This window comes from Pteronotus mesoamericanus, unplaced genomic scaffold, assembly GCF_021234165.1.
Source record: "Pteronotus mesoamericanus isolate MK-2021 breed Mesoamerican mustached bat unplaced genomic scaffold, CSHL_Meso_final contig_100, whole genome shotgun sequence".
Taxonomy (NCBI): Eukaryota; Metazoa; Chordata; class Mammalia; order Chiroptera; family Mormoopidae; genus Pteronotus; species Pteronotus mesoamericanus.
The window spans coordinates 6,146,053-6,162,637 of record NW_026554999.1 but is presented as its reverse complement, the minus strand read 5'-3'; positions in this window follow the sequence as shown (position 1 = coordinate 6,162,637).

Genomic DNA, 16,585 nt, shown 5'->3' with positions numbered 1-16,585 from the left:
TTTCCCCTCTATCTGCTGTCAGTCTGTTTCATGTTCCCATGTCTCTGGTTCCATTTTGCTTCTTAGTTTATTTTGTTCATTAGATTCCTCTTATAAGTGAGATCACATGGTATTTGTTTTTCACTGACTGGCTTATTTCCTTAGCATAATATCCTTCTGTTCCGTCTATACTGTTGCAAAAGGTAGGAGCTCCTTCTTTCTTTCTGCTGTGTAGTATTCCATTGTGTAAATGTACCAGTTTTTTGATCCACTTACCTACTGATGGGCAACTAGACTGTTTCCGGCCCTTGGCAATTGTAAATAGTGCTTCTATGAACGTAGAGGTGCCTAAGTTCTTTTGAACTGGGGATTTGGGATCCTTAGGGTATATTCACAACATTGGAATTGCTGAGTCAAAAGTCAGTCCATTTTTACCTTTTTTGAGGAAATTCCATACTGTTCTCCACAGTGGCTATACCAGTCTGCATTACCACCCACAGTGCACTAGAGTTCCCTTTTCCCCACATCCTCACCAGCACTTGTTTGTTGATTTATTAATGATGGTGATTCTGACAGGTGTGAGAAGATATCTCATTGTGATTTTAGTTTGCATCTCTCTAATGGCTAGTCATGTTGAGCATTTTTTCATAGGCCTATGGGCCATTGAGTATGTCCTCTGTGAAAAGGTATCTATTCAGGTCCTTTGCCCATTTTTTAATTGGACTGTTTTTCTTCCTGGTGTTGATTTATATTTTGGAGATTAAACTCCTGCCTGATGTATCATTGGTAAATATGTTCTCCCATAAGGTTGGTTCCCTTTTCATTTTGATGAAGGTATTTTAGCTCTGCAGGCACATTTTAAATTTAATGTAGTCCCATTTGTTTACCTTGTTCTTTATTTTTCTTGCCCTAGGAGATATGCCAACAAAAATATTGCTAAGTAGGATATCTGAAATTTTACTTGCTATGTTTTCCACTAGGATTTTTGTGATATCATGATTTATATTTAAGTCTTTTATAAATTTTGAGTTTATTCTGGTGTATGATGTAAGTTGGTGGTCTAGTTTCAGTTGTTGGCAGACACCAATCCATTTCTCCCAATACCATTTATTGGAGAATCTATTTATACTTGATTATATGTTTGTACTTCCTTTGTCAAATATTAATTGACTATAGAGACATGGGTTAATTTCTGAGCTCTCTATTCTGTTCCATTGCTCTATATGTCTTTTCTTATGCCGCTATCAGTCTGTGTTGATTATAGTGGCCTTATAATATAGTTTGCTATGAGGTACTGTAATCCCTCAACCTTTGTTCTTCTTTCTCAAGATTTGTGAGGCTATTTGTATTTTTCCAAGTACAGGTCTTTTATCACCTTGGTTAAATTTATTTCTAGGTACTTTATTTTTCTCGTTACTAAAGTAAATGGGGCTTTTCCTAGTTTTGCTTTCTGATAGTTATACTGGTATGAAAATGTCATTGATTTCTGAATATTGACTTTATATCCCACTAGTTTGCCAAATTCACTTATTATGTTGAGTAGGTTTTTGGTGAAGATTACAGAGCTTCTTATGTACACTATCATGTCATTTGTGAATAATGAAAGTTTTACTTCCTCCTTTCCAATTTAGATGACCTTTCTTTCATTTTCTTGTCTGATGATTGTGGCTAGACCTTCCAGTACTATGGAATAATAGTGGTGAAAGTGAACATCCTTGTCTTGTTCCTAATCTTAAGGGAAAAGGTTTTAGTTTTTGCCCATTAAGTGTGATGTTGGTAGTAGGTTTCTCATATATGGCCTTTATTATGTTGAGGTATATTCCCTCTATTCCCACTTTGCTGAGTGTTCTATAATAAATGGGTACTGGATTTTAACAAATGTTTTTTTAACATCTATTGTTATGATCATGTGGTTTATAACCTTCATTTTTTATGTGGTACATTACATTTATTGATTTGCTAATATTGTACCATTCTTGCATCCCTAGGATTAATCCCATTATATCATGGTGTGTGATCTTTTAAAGTATTGCTGGGTCTAGATTGCCAATATTTTGTTGAGGATTTTAATATCAATGCTCATCAGAAAGAGTAGCCTGTAATATTTTTTCTTTGTTGTGTCTTTACCTGGTTTGGAATTAGGATAATACTGGCCTCCTAAAAAGAGTTTGGAGTCTTCTATTGAAATTTTAGAATAGTTTGAATGGGAGTTAGTTTCTCTTTGATTTTTTTTTTTTTTTTTTTTTTTTTGCAGTTAGGCCACAATAAAAATGTTTATACTTTATAGAATGGATTATACACTTTGATGAGAAAAGAACATATCAATAAACAAATAAATGAAGTAAATTATAAACATTTTTTACTTTTACTTTATGGGTATGAGGTTATCTTGAACATAGTATTTAGCAAGTCTTATATTTTTATGTCACACTGCCCACACAAGAAATATCCAGAAATGAGAAAACTCAGACAATAGCAGGTACAACCCAATAGAAAATGGAATCCTCTGGTGAAATAGCTTGTTCATGTAATAGTAGCTACTAACTTTTGTTTTAAACTACATAAGTTATCTATTTTTAAATATATTTTGATTATACTATTTTAGTTGTCCTATTTTTTCTTCCTTTTATCCCCATCTTCCCTGCCCCATTACTCCTTCCAGCATTCCCCTTTCTTCCTACCCCTTAGTTCATATCCATGGTTTGTACATATAACTTATTTGGCTTCTCCATTTCCTATACTATTCTTTACCTTCCCCTGTCTATTTTGTTTCCCCTACCAATTATGCTTCTTATTTCATGTACTTTTTCCCCCCAATCTTTCTCCTCCCCCTCCCAGATGATAAACCTCCATGTAATCTCTAGCTCTGTGATTCTGTTCCTGTTCTAATTGTTTGCTTAGTTGTTTTTGTTTTTGTTTTAGGTTCAGTTGTTGATAGTTGTGAGTTTGTTTTCATTTTACTGTTCATAGTTTGGATCTTCTTCTTTTTCTTAGATAAGTCACTTTAACATTTCAGATAATAAGGGCTTGGTTATAATGAATCCCTTTAACTTTACTTTATCTGGAAGCACTTTATCTGCCCTTCCATTCTAAATGATAGCTTTGCTAGATAGAGTAATCTGGGGTGTAGGTCTTTGCCTTTCATGACTTTGAATACTTCTTCCCAGCACCTTCTTGACTGCAAAGTTTCTTTTGAGAAATCAGCTGGCAGTCTTATGGGAACTCCTTTGTGAGTAATTCTCTCCTTTTCTCTTGCTTCTGTTAAGATTTTCTCATCCTTAATCTTGGGTAATTTACTTATGATGTGTATTGGTGTGTTTCTCCTTGGATCCAACATCTTTGGGACTCTCTGAACTTCCTGGACTTATATGTCTATTTCATTCACCAGACTGGGAAAAATTTCCTTTATTGTTTGTTCAAATAAGTTTTCAATTTCTTGCTCTTCCTCTTCTCCTTCTGGCATCCCTATGATTCAGATATTTGAATGTTTAAAATTGTCCCAGAGGTTCCAAAGCTTCTCCCCATTTTAATTTTTGAATTCTTATTTTTTTCATTCTGTTCCAGTTGCATGTTTATTTCTTCCTTTTGTTCCAAATCATTGATCTGAGCCCTGGTTTCCTTCCTTTCACTGTTGGTTCCTGGTATATTTTTTTCTTTATTTCTTTTTGTATAGCCTTCACTTCTTTCTTTACTTTGTGACTGTACTCAATCATTTCTGTGAGCATCCTGATTAGCAGTGTTTTGAACTCTGCATCTGATAGGTTGGCTATCTCCTCGTTGCTTAGTTCTTTTTCTGGAGTTTTGATCTGTTCTTTCATTTGAGCCATATTTCTTTGTTGCCAAACCTGGTACATTGCAAGAGGGGAAGCCTTAGGTATTTGCCGGGGTGGGACAACCCACTTAGCTGCACTCTGGTATTGTGTGTGGGGGAGGGGTCATAGAGGGAACAATGCAGTTGCTTGGCTCTCGCCCCACTTTCAGTCACCTCCCTCACCTCCCACAAGCAGATTTTGCCCTTTCAGGTACTGCTTTGATTCGTGGGTGGGTGAGCTTGTGGATATTCTAGGATCCTGTGGGCCCCTTCAATGGACTGTCCTGTGAGACTGGGAATTTCTATGGCTTCCACACCCCCCAGAGGTTTTTACAGGTAGAAGTTTTGAGACTTTAGTATTCCATGCTAGAACCCTGGGTTGTGCAGTCTGTCTCACTCCCAGTTGTTCTTCCCAGCTTATCCACACACCAATATTAGATCAGCTGGCCTGCCAACCACTGTGTTGCCATGTGACCTCTCTTCCTTAGCTTCCAGTCTTTGGCCCTCCTACCAGTCTGGATGAATGTTTCTTCTTTAACTCCTTGGTTGTCGGGCTTCCATACAGTTCTATTTTCTTGCAGTTCTGGTTTTTTTTGTTTGTTTGTTTTTAAATTGGTTGTTATCCTTCTTTTGGTTGTACAAGGAAGTGTAATGTGTCTACCTAGTCCTCCATCTTGGCTGGCTGAATGTTCCATAAAATTTGCCTGTGAAGTCTCTTGGTCAAGAACTTTTGTGTGCAAGGAGTGTTTTGATTAGTGCTTCAATTTCACTAGTTGTTTTTGGTCTATTCAGGCTTTCTGTTTCACTTAGACTCAGTTTTGGAAGATTCTGTTTCTAAAACCATATCCATTTTGGCCAGGTTGTCCATCCAATTTCTTGACATATAGTTGTTGATAGCAATTGCTTATAATCCTTTGTATTTCTGTGGTGTTAGTTACTACTTCTCTTTTGTTTCTGATTTTATTTATTTGGGTTCTCTGTCTTTTTTTCTTGATGAGTCTGGTTAAAGGCTTGTCAATTTTGTTTATCTTATCAAAGAAATAACTCCTGGATTCATTGATCTTTTATATATATACACTTTAGTTTGTGTCATTTAATCTGTTCTGATCTTGATTACTTCCTTCTTTCTACTCACTTGGGGCTTTGTTGTTGTTCCTCTAGTTCTTTTAGATGTAGAGTTAAGTTTTTTATTTGAGATTTTTCTATGATATTTATGTAGGCCTATATTGCTATGAATTTCCCTCTCAGGACTGCCTTTACTTTGTCCCATATATTTCAGTTTGTTCCATGTTCATTTTCATTTGTTTCCAGATACTTTTTGCTTTCTTCCTTGATCTCATTGTTAATCCATTCAGCATTAAATCTCTATGTATCTGAATATTTTTTAGTTTTCTTCCTTGAGGTTGGTTGCTAGTTTTAAGCCATTGTGATCCAAGAAGAAGCTTGACATGATTTCAATTTTCTTGAATTTGTTGATGCTTGTTTTATGTCTTGTCTTGTGGACTCTTCTTGAAAATGATCTATGTTCATTTAAAATGAGGGCATATTTTACTTCTTTGGGTGAAATACTCTGTAAATATCAATTAAGTCCATTCCAGGGATGTCAAACCAGTGGCCTGTGGTCCTCATTTGGTCCAGGATGGCTATGAATGCAGCTCAACACAAAGTCATAAATTTACCTAAAAACTTATTTTTGCTCATCAGTTTTCATTAGTGTTTGTATATTTCATGTGAAGCTCAAGACAACTCTTCTTCTTCCAGTGTGGCCCAGATATGACAAAAGGTTGGACGCCCATTTGTCATTCAATGCCACAATATTCCTAGTAAGTTTTTTGGATACTCTATCCATTGCTGACAGTGGGGTGTTATAATCCCCTGACTGCCTTGCTGTCCATCTCCTTGTTAATATTCTCCACAATTTTCCTTACATATTTGGGTGTTCCTATATTTGGTGCATATACATTTACAAGGGTTATATCCTCTCTTTGGACAACTCCCTTAATTATTATATAGTGACATATTTGTCTCTTGTCATGGAGTCTATTTTGTCTGTTATAAGTATTGCTAACCCAGTTTATTTTCTCATGTCCATTTGCTTGGAATATTTTTTTCCATCCCTTCACTTTCAGCCTGTGTAGATCTTTTATTCTCAAGTGGGTCTCTTGTAGACAGCATATATGAGGATTGTGTTTTCTTACCCATTCAGCTATCCTATGTCTTTTGATAGGAGCATTTAATCCATTTACATTTAAGGTTATTTTGATAGGCATTTATTCATTGCCATTTTTTTTTCCATTTGTGCCTGTGTTCCTCTCTCTCTCTTTGTCTTCATCTCCTTAATGGAGTCCCTTTGGCATCTCTTGCAGTGCTGGTTTGGTGGAAATGTATACCTTTAGCCTTCCCCGCCAACCCCTCCCTCCCCCCGGGAACTTCTTTATTTTGTCTCTCATTTTAAATGAGAGCCCTGCTGGGTAGAGTAATCTGGGATGCAGGTCTTTGCTTTTCATTATTTGGAATATTGCATGACATTCCCTTCTGGCTTTTAGAGTTTCTTTTGAGACATCACCTCATTGCCTCATTGTCTTAAGGGAGCTCCATTGCAGGTTACTAGTTCTTTCTCCCTTGCTATCTTTAAGTATCTCTCTTGTCTTTAAATTTTGCCAATTTAATTATGATGTGTCTTGAAGTGGGCCTCTTTGTTTCATCTTGATTGGGGCCCTTTGTGCTTCTTGGACTTGTGTGACTTTTTCCATCACCAAGTCATGGAAGTTTTCTGTCACTATTTTTTCGATTTTCTACCTCATGCACCTTTTCTTTTTCTTCTGGAATCCCTATGATGAGAATATTATTACATTTCATGTTGTCCGGCAGCTCCCTTAAACCATCTTTTTTCTGAGTGTTTTTTTCATTTTGTTGTTTTAACTACCTTGTCTTCCAACTCACTAAGTTGATCCTTTGCTTCATCTAGCCTGCTTCTAGTTCCTTCTAACATATTCTTCATTTCAGATATTGTATTCTTCATTTCCTCCTGGTTATTATTTATAATTTCTATGTTTTTTTTCATGCTGCTGTAGTTCCTAATATGTTCATTGTAGCTCTCACTTAGTTCCTTTAGCATCTTTATAACCATTATTTTGAACTCTGTCAGATAAATTGCTTGCCTTAATTTCATTTAGCACTCTTTCTGGAAATTTCTCCTTTCCTTTTGATTGGATGTTGTTTCTTTGTGTTCCTACATTAGGTGCCTCTTTTTGTTTGTTTCTGCATATTTGACTGATCTGTTTCAACTCTCTGTCTTAGGTAGGGTGGCCTTATGTTTTAGGAGTCCCTTGGGACAGAGTGGTGCATTCTCCTTGATATCCTGAGCTGGATACTCTAGGGATACCTTTTATGCATTTCACGTGGACTCTCTTGTAATTGGGTTTTGGTTGTTTTGGCTCATTCCTTAGTGGGTTCTCCCCTCTAGTTGGCTGACAGAATCATAACACTCACAATGTCCTGTATGCTGTTATACAGGCACTTCAAGAACAAAACAACCCAGGGGGAAAAAAAAAAAACTCACACCAGCAAATATACCCCTTCACCTATACCATGATTGCAATAACAACTGAGTTATGATTTATAAAGTTGGAAAGAGAATAAGTATATTATATGAAAGAAAAAAGAATATGAGGTGACTAATGGAAAGTAAAATGGCTTTGAGAGGGTAGGAAATAAAAAAATAATAAGGATTGCGAATAGAAACAAGGTGAAGAAAAGGAGAAAATAAACTTTAAATGTAAATATAATGGGAAGGGAATAAGGCAAACTGGAGTAAGCAAAAGGAAGAATACAATATGAGGTATAGAGAAAAAGAAATAGTGAAAAAATTTGGAACCAAATTGAATAAATCAACCACTGCAGCTATATTCATGACAAAGGAACAAAGATTAATAAAGGTGGAAAGAGAATAATAATATTATAAGAAAGACAAAAAGAAAAAATGATTGTGAGATATCTAAAGGAAAAAAAAATATATGTATTTGAGAGGATAGAGAGGGGAGGAATAATAAGTGTAAGGGTTAGAAACCAGACTAAGAAAGGGAGAAAGTGAAATTTCAAACAAAAGTAAGACAGAGCAGGAGAAGGAGAAATGGAGTAGGACAGGGGAACAGTAACATATGAGATTTAAAATTTAAAATAAATAGTGAACAATTAGGGATAAAATTGAAGAAATGCAACAACAACCCCAATATTAATGACAACCAAGCAAATATTAATAAAAGTGGAATAACAATAAGGATATTATAAGAAAGAGAAAAAGAATGTGAAATGACTAATGGAAAGAAAGATTGTTATGAGAGGATGGTGGGAGGAGAGGTAGTAAGAGTGAGGAATAGAAATAAGGCTGAGAAAGGGAAAAAAATAAAATTTAAAACAAAAATAAAGAGAAGGATGAAGACAAAATGGGGTAAGAGAAGGGAAGAATAAAATGTGAGATTATAATTAAAACTAAAATAGAAATCATAATAAATATAAAATATATATAAAATAAATAATAGGAACAAAATAGAAAGCAAAGAAACAATGTTAAAAAGCCATGCAGGAGGGAAAAATAGCACAAATAATGAAAAAGAACAAGGTGGAATTCATCTCAGCAGAGTCTAGTGTTTGTTGGTCTACTCACTTGTCCTTTAGGATCTGTCCCTGATGTCAACTGATGTCCCAGTTTAGCTTTAGGCAGCCTGTTTGAGGATACAAGTGATCCACAGTCTGTGACTGTCTCTTTCAGGCTTGACTATTTTGCCCTGCTGGCTTTTTATCAGCATAAAACCCAGGGGTGGTTCATCTGACTTCCAACAGCACTGCATGTATTGCCTCCACTTGCCTCCAGAGGAGGCCTCTGGTGTGATCAAGAAGGTGGGATCCCTGGATCACCCCTCTGGAGGCACTGTTCAGTCTTTACTTAAGATGGTGGGTATGTTCCTCTGCTCCTGCTTCACATGCCTTGGTCTGTCCAAGATTATTTTCACTAACATATAGTTTCTGATGAATTAACTGACTGTTACATGTGAGGGGCCTATCTGTGTAAAAGGTCCACCCCTTTCCTGCCTGGTGCTGATGGCAGTTCTGTGTGAGAGCCACGGCTGGGCAGGGCCCTGATATCTCTTGCTGGAACAATTCCTAAACTCTCTGCTCTTTTCAGTGGAATAGGACCTCAGCATAGTGTCATAAAAGTTCATAACGTGCTCCTTTGGAGATGCTTTCTTTTCCTTGCAGATATGCAATCAGCAAGGAGTTCTTGCCTTACTGCTCTGGGGAGTTTGCAATCCTGCAGGTGGGGGATTGGCACATGTTCCCCTTCCCAAAGGTTTGCACTCCATGGTTTGGGTGGCCTGGCTGGCTGCCAAGAATCTCAGGTGCTCAGCTCCTGCCCACCCAGTTCTCAGCTCACTACTTTCACAGGAGGCTCAGACCCAAACTCTCCATTCTGCCTGCAGCCCCCCACTCACCTGCCATGCTGTGTGGGGCCATTTCATCCCTTCATCGTGCATCCTTCACTCCTCCTGACCAGCTGGGTACAGCAGGCATGAACCTCACTTTGAATCTGGTCTCTTTGCTGGCAAGGCAGCTGCACACATGCATGGGTTCCCTGCTAAGCCTTGTCTGCTCTCCCCTCTTAAAAAATTCCCTATGTCGCATCCACAATGCAGCTCTGAGCCTTTGCCCAGCTCTCTGTTCACTTCACTTCCCCAAAAGGCAAAAAGTCTTTTTCAGTCAGGCCTGGTCACAGCCTTCTGGTGCCCCTACAGTCCCAATTAAGGTTGGAAGTTACCTGTGTGGGACTACCCCCACCCCCCGCCCCTGGTCCAAGAGGGACAGGCACTACTAAGCTCCATTTTTTTTCCTCTTCTGCTCTCTCCTCTGCTGCAAACACCTCGCACAGGATACTTCCCCTTCAAATTATAAAATCTCTTACCGGATGGTGCAGAGCCTCCTCTGTAATCTTTGGCTTCAAAAATTATTATCAGCTAAGATTTCATTATTGTTAGGTCACTTGTTGGAAGATCAGCTGAAAATCCATGCTGGGGGCACAAGCAAGTGATCTCAGCTTCCACCTACTTGGCCATGATCTTCTCCCCCTTCTTCAGTATTTATCTTTTCATAGTGTTTTATAAAAATAGAGGACATGTGAAATCGTGACTGATACTGGAACAAAAATAAATTTACATATGAGTCAGAGACTGAGGCTTACACTACAAAGTGTCTCTCTGCAGTTGACTATGCTTCTGTTCTCATATTCATGCCCACATGAGGATCACAAGCAACTGTTTACACAGGTGTGTATGCATCTACTTCATGTTTTATGCAATTTGGTATCTTTTCCATCTCAACTCTAGGCATTTTGCTCAGGAAACACCTTCTGAATAGAAATATGTGATGTTACAGGAGAGAAGGGCTGTAAGGAGAGATAACTGTTTCTGAATTGGTCAATATTGGCTGTGTGACATGGGACAGGTCATTAAGCTTGATTTACCTTTCCTTTTTTCAAAGAGCGACACATCACAATATTACATTGTATACCTCAAAGTTTCTAAAAGATTTGGTTTAAATGTTCTAACCACAAAAAATATGATAATGCAGTGCTGTGATGCAAGTATTAGCTCTCATGATGGTGGTGATCATACTGCAACATATCAATTATTGAATCAACAACTTGTACACCTTAAATTTACACAATCTGTTAATTTTATCTTGATAAAAATATTTTTTAAAAGCCTTGAAAGAAAAACAAATTAACACATCAGAATATGCCGTAACTTGGATTCTTAGCAGCATACATTGTGGCTGGGAGGAATACCCCTACCTGCCCAACCAGGGCCTCCTTCCAGTTTAGTTGCCAACATTTACATGTCTCATTATGACTTGTGCTGTTACATGCTCTCACCTGGACTGTGCTATGGCTTATCAGCCAGCTCATTGCTTTCTAAATGGCCATGTGATAATTAAAAATAATTCTTTCTTTTAGAAGGCCTCAACACTCAAGCTCAAAATAGAGCCTTCTGCAAGATTTCTGTAAATAATAGAGCAAGAATTTCTAGGAATTTTTCTTCGTGTTTGTTGCATTTCAAATGTCTTGCAAATACTTGAACTTTAAGAAATTTCACCTCCTTTACAAGAATGAGTTTGTCGTATTTCTTACTATAAAATCTTTCCTTTGGAGTAATGAAAAACCACAATAAGAACATGTATGAGTATTTCACATTTTACTTTTAGCAAAACATATGGTTGGGAAAAAATGGACTCAATAAAATACGTTAGATTAATTAACATAATGTTCATATCATTCTATTGGTAAATCAAGTAGTCTAAAAATTATATTTGTTAAACATAGGGTGGGTAGAGAAATTTTGATATGAAAAAAGTTTTCTAGGTGGAAAAAAACTGTAACTTCAAGTTGGTAATGTCTGTTTTTTTCTGAGTCCCCATAACTGCATTTCTAATTTTAAATAGCTTTAGACTTAAAAGACATGACTAACTCACATTTTGATTTTTAAATGCAAACTTTTATATTGAAAATGCAAATTTATGTGCTTAATTCTTATCTTATTTTAACATAGGACAAATTTAGTAGAGAATTCTTTCATCTTGGCCAAAAAAATGAAGGACATTTATATCCCTTAGTATCTAATTCATTTAAGGCAGAAAATTCAGTGTAAAAGAATAGTTACCTGATAAAACTATGAACAAAATCCTGATCTTAGTGAGATATAACAAATTTGTTATTATTTCGCATGGTTTTATTCTGTTGGAAAATGATATATGAGGTTATATATATATAACTCATTTATCATTAGTTATCCAAACATTTATTTTAAACATTTTTAGTATTTTTCTCTTATGATAGTGAAAGCAATGTTTATTCAGGTTTATCAAGGCCAACTGGGCAATCTAAGAAAAGATTGGTAAAAGTAGACAATTAGCTCTGTAGAATTTGGTTGTTCCCATTATTCTTTTATTTAATATGTAATTTTTAACCCTCTCCTCTACTAGATGTAATAAATGTTGAGTCAGTGCCACTGATCTTAATGAGTTTTAAATTACAGTAAGGGAAAAGATGGATAAAAAAATAATAATGAATTTATTATGATAAAAAACCACAAAAATTATAACTTCAATTTGTTAATGTCTATTTTTGGAGGGTGCATAACTGCATTTCTAATTTTAAATATCTTATTTCTAACTGAAGGAAAAGTGGTTAGGAGCACACTCAGAGGTGGTTAACACTTAGCCCATTTTGATTGATGAGCTGTTTGTATCATCTGCCAGACTGGGGCAGAAGTGGGGTGCAGAGACAGAAGACTATTTCATGGAAAGAACACAATGTGACCAAAAGACATGGAGACCTGAATCAGCATGGATCATTAGGAATAGGCCAGAGAGTTGGAAATATCTATATTTGTTGGGTGGTAGGGTAGAGTGGGAGTAATAGTAAAGTAAGATGTGACTGGAGGTAGCTCAAAATAATGGACACCTATTTTTAGGTACTAAACTCTTATGAAGATTTTAAAAGGTTTTAAGCAGAAAAATAATTGACCACATTTATATTTTAGAAAGTTATTCTAATAATACTGGGAAGAATAGATTGAAATCTTGGACTGAAGACAAGAAGCACCAAACAGTGAATTTTGAAATGAATTAGGTGTGGGTGATTAGGAGTTGGTAACTACTTAGAAGTATCCAAATTTCTGGGTGACTGAATAGATAATGGCATATGTTTATTGAAGTGTTAAAGAGGCAACACCATTTTGGATGAAAATATAACCTTATTGATTTTCATTATTTTGAGCTTCAAGTACCTATAACATGTAACTAGAGATGCCAGCAATGGTTAAAAATATGGACGTCATTGTTTTATAGTTGACAGAGCCACAGGTATGCAGTACATCAGGAAGAGTATAGAGAATGAAAATAGAAAGATGACTGGTACTTAAACTTATGTTTAAGAACTTACATAAATTATTTTATTCATTTGGAGTATTTTAATATTATTATTTAAATAAACACAATTTCTAATTTAGGATTGAAATTTTCAGAATGGCAAAGTATGCTTGCTATATTCTTCCTTTTACAATATGCCAGGCATATGTAAGGTGACCATATGGTATTATACAGACAATTGTCAATTATTCAGAAAGAAGACAATTATTTGTACATAAAAGCAGAAATCAGGACATTCATGTTAAGCTAAACTGAATATTCATATTCATCTAAATAGCATATAGGCATAACTTTAATGTTTCCATTTAAATAATTAAATAAAAAAACTGTACTTAAGATTTTATTTGCCAGATATTATAATTAAATATGACACTTCATTCTGGAAAACAAATCATATTTTATATTTTTAAAATAGTTTCATATATTGTGACCAATAGACTATCACAACACCCCCATGAGAGAGGTAGGGTATATATTTGTATTTTATAGAATAGAAACTTAAATATTGAGAAGTTAACTGATTTGTTCAACATTACACCTTCAGTGGATTGCTTCACTGTAGGAATCCCAACTCATAGTCCTCTGAGTTTCCTTAAAAATCAATCTGGCCCTCTTTGCTTTCTTATTTAAAACATATTGTAAGTGTTCATATGTTTATAATTAGCCATTATCTGTAACAATTATTGTTATTTTAAAGTTTTGATATAGCAGCATACACATGAATTGTGGTTTATTTGATAATATACATATAAATACATAAATATATAATTAATCTGAGTGTTAATTTCTATCTTATATATTTTCATGTGGCCCTCCAGATCTTTTCTCTGCCTCTCTCCACCCTCCTTTCTGCCCGGGGAAACTGATCTATATAACTGACATCAATAGATTCCCATACGCTTTGACTTCCAGTTGGGTTAGGCCAATCTGAGACACTGAAACAAGATTAAAGGACAGGAGGGTAAAAATATGGATTCATTAGTTCCCCCTTGTTCTCATCTTCTGCAATTACCTCAGGCTGGTGTATTTAGTGACTGCTTACTCAGAGTGGCCTTTTCTGTCCAACTCGTAATCCTTCCCCATTCCGGCCACTTCTCCCTGCCCTCATCTACATAGAAACAGCAGTGGTTGCAGCTACAGATCCTCTAGTCCTTGTGGTTTGTTTCCCCCACCCTTCCTGTGTCTTTGTAATTAGTTGCTTTACCAATAAACTCTCCTCAGATGATCCTAATTTGAGTGTGGCATCTGTTTGCTGTTAGGGCCATAGATAATCTCTAGACTAAGAACGGTTTTATTGTCATTAATCACATTTTGGAAAGAAAATGTATTCTAGAAATTATCTATTAACAGATATAAAATACCTTTCTAAAGACTCCTTAAACAATTATTTGGTAGAATGAGGAAATATATGAATAAATAAAATATGTATTTTCAATTATTTAAATGAGTATTTAGAGTTACTTTTAAAATTTCAATGGTATAAACTCATTCCACCCCCTCCCCCCAGAAAAACACTACTTATATGGCAATATCATCTTCTTAGGCTATTGCCTAAGTCTTTTATGTTTTCCAAGTATCATTTGGATCAGGACTAGACAAACAAATGACTGCTATAAAATGCTTGAGTTTGTGTTTGAGAGTCATCTAACTACCAACGGGGTTATATAGCTAAGGTTAAATAAAGTAAGCTCTTAATCTGTCAAAAATATCAAAGTGACAGGCATCTTGATCACAAGAACGGATCAGTGACAATGGATTACCATAGAGAATGACCTTTTGAGTCAAATAGACCTATCCTATAATCCCAGTTTCAATACTGAGTAACCAAGTGGACTCAGGCAAGTCATTTACCCTGTGCCATTATTTATAAGAAGATAGGTAGTAGGTCTTCTCTTGCAGTGTTGTTGTCAAGATTAAATAAGAATGAAATGAATAGCAGTGTGATGTATTGGAAAGAGCATAGACTTTGGAGTCAAAACAATTCATACCAAACTATCACGGCTGTGTCATTTACTAGTTGTGTGCTCTTGGGATACTTAGTTTCTTCTCTAAGACTCAGTTTATCTATCTGTTTAAAAAAAGTAGGAAAATACCTGATTTATAGACCCATTGTAAGAATTAGACTTATGCGTGTTAGAACAGGATTTGAAATCAGATTGTAAGACTCCAGAGCAGAGGGAACTTTTGAATCCAAAGCCTTTTTTTTAAAGTTCCAAGAAGGAGGAATCTCGTATTGGCTAAGCACCTGGCCTCTGATATCGACTTGCCTAATATGGGTTCTGGATCTATCATTTACTGCCTAAGAAACATGTCCTTTAGCAGGTTATATAATCTCAGTTTCCCTGCTTGAAAAATGTTTATAATAGCAGGAACTTGCTCTTAAATTATTGTGAAAATTAAATAACACGAGGTCTCTAAGGCATTTACTACAGTGCCTAGCATATTTAGTTAGTTCTCAATCAATGTGATATATGTATAGTGAATAAAGATCATATTCTGAAAACTAAATAAGTAATGAGGAACAAATAATTTGTCCTGACTCCAAAGAATGTTATCTTTCTGTAATACCATCTTTCTTCCAAGTAAGTAGAATACATAGAAAAAACATACATAATTATGTGTGATTAATCATGAACTTAGAACTAGTGGACATATTGTATTTGAACAATGTATGTGGGAAAACATAAGAAGACCCCAAACAATAACCATTTCACATCTAACATTGAATAACTACACATACATACGTGCACACACACTCAACCAAATTTAGATTTGTTCAGATTTAGATTCCATAAAGAAAAGTTGTTGTTTTTTTTCCAATTCTCAATAGAACATTTCTATTTTTCCTTGAGCTTCCTTCTGAAGATACTAGTGTTTTTCATAGCTTTCTTCTGTGGGAGACAAAAACTGGTGGTAAACCTGATGTCTCTGTGGCCAGGTTCTGACTCTGTGTGAGATGATTTTCACTGGAGAATCAATATAATTAAACTCCTGGAACTTTATTCCTGGATACATGTTTTACCTTATTTTTCTTTTAAAAGTGATATATTGAGAAATTTAGAAGTGGCTAATCATGAAATAAGTCTTCAAGGGTTCTAAAGTTCAGAGAATACTCACTTAGGTGGCACTTATGCTTAAAGCAAGAGAAAATAAAATTAAGAATATATTTCTTTCTAGAGCTTTTCACTTACTGTTTACTTCTCCCTTTACCTCAGCCCTATGAGCAGCTGCTGTTTAGCAGTCTGAGTAACTGGTCTTCAGTAGCCATCTTTATAATCCCAGTCCATCTGCTTTCATTTCTCTGGCTTCTTCAGTGTAAGGCTTCATGTCTTTTTGCTTCTTGAGTTGTTTCCTAGTTAGTCTATATGATTCTCTAAGAAATTTTTTAAAAGTCATTTCTTCCTATTTGTCAGAAGATATGTTTGAATCCTTACCAATTGAATTTCTAGGTCATTCTTCCAGTTTTGACTGCAATTTCATGATTAGATGGCTGGAGATATTTGCTGTATTCAACACACAGACATCTTCCAGGTTTGGGTAAATGTCAAGTCTCTCAGGGCAGTCTTGAAGTGTAAGAGTCTGAAGATTAGACCTTGAGCTACTTGTATTACTAAGAGAAAGGATGCTACAGTTTAATGGGAAAGATAAATAATTGAATGTACAAAAATTGATGTTTGATTGTAAAGGGTTTGGAGAGAGAATACTTGACAAAAATAGTACCGGTGCTTTATACTTTTTAACTTAAGATTTTCAAATATGCCGTATAGCTAACTTAATCTCCAAACAATCTTAAATAACACTAGCCACAGAAAG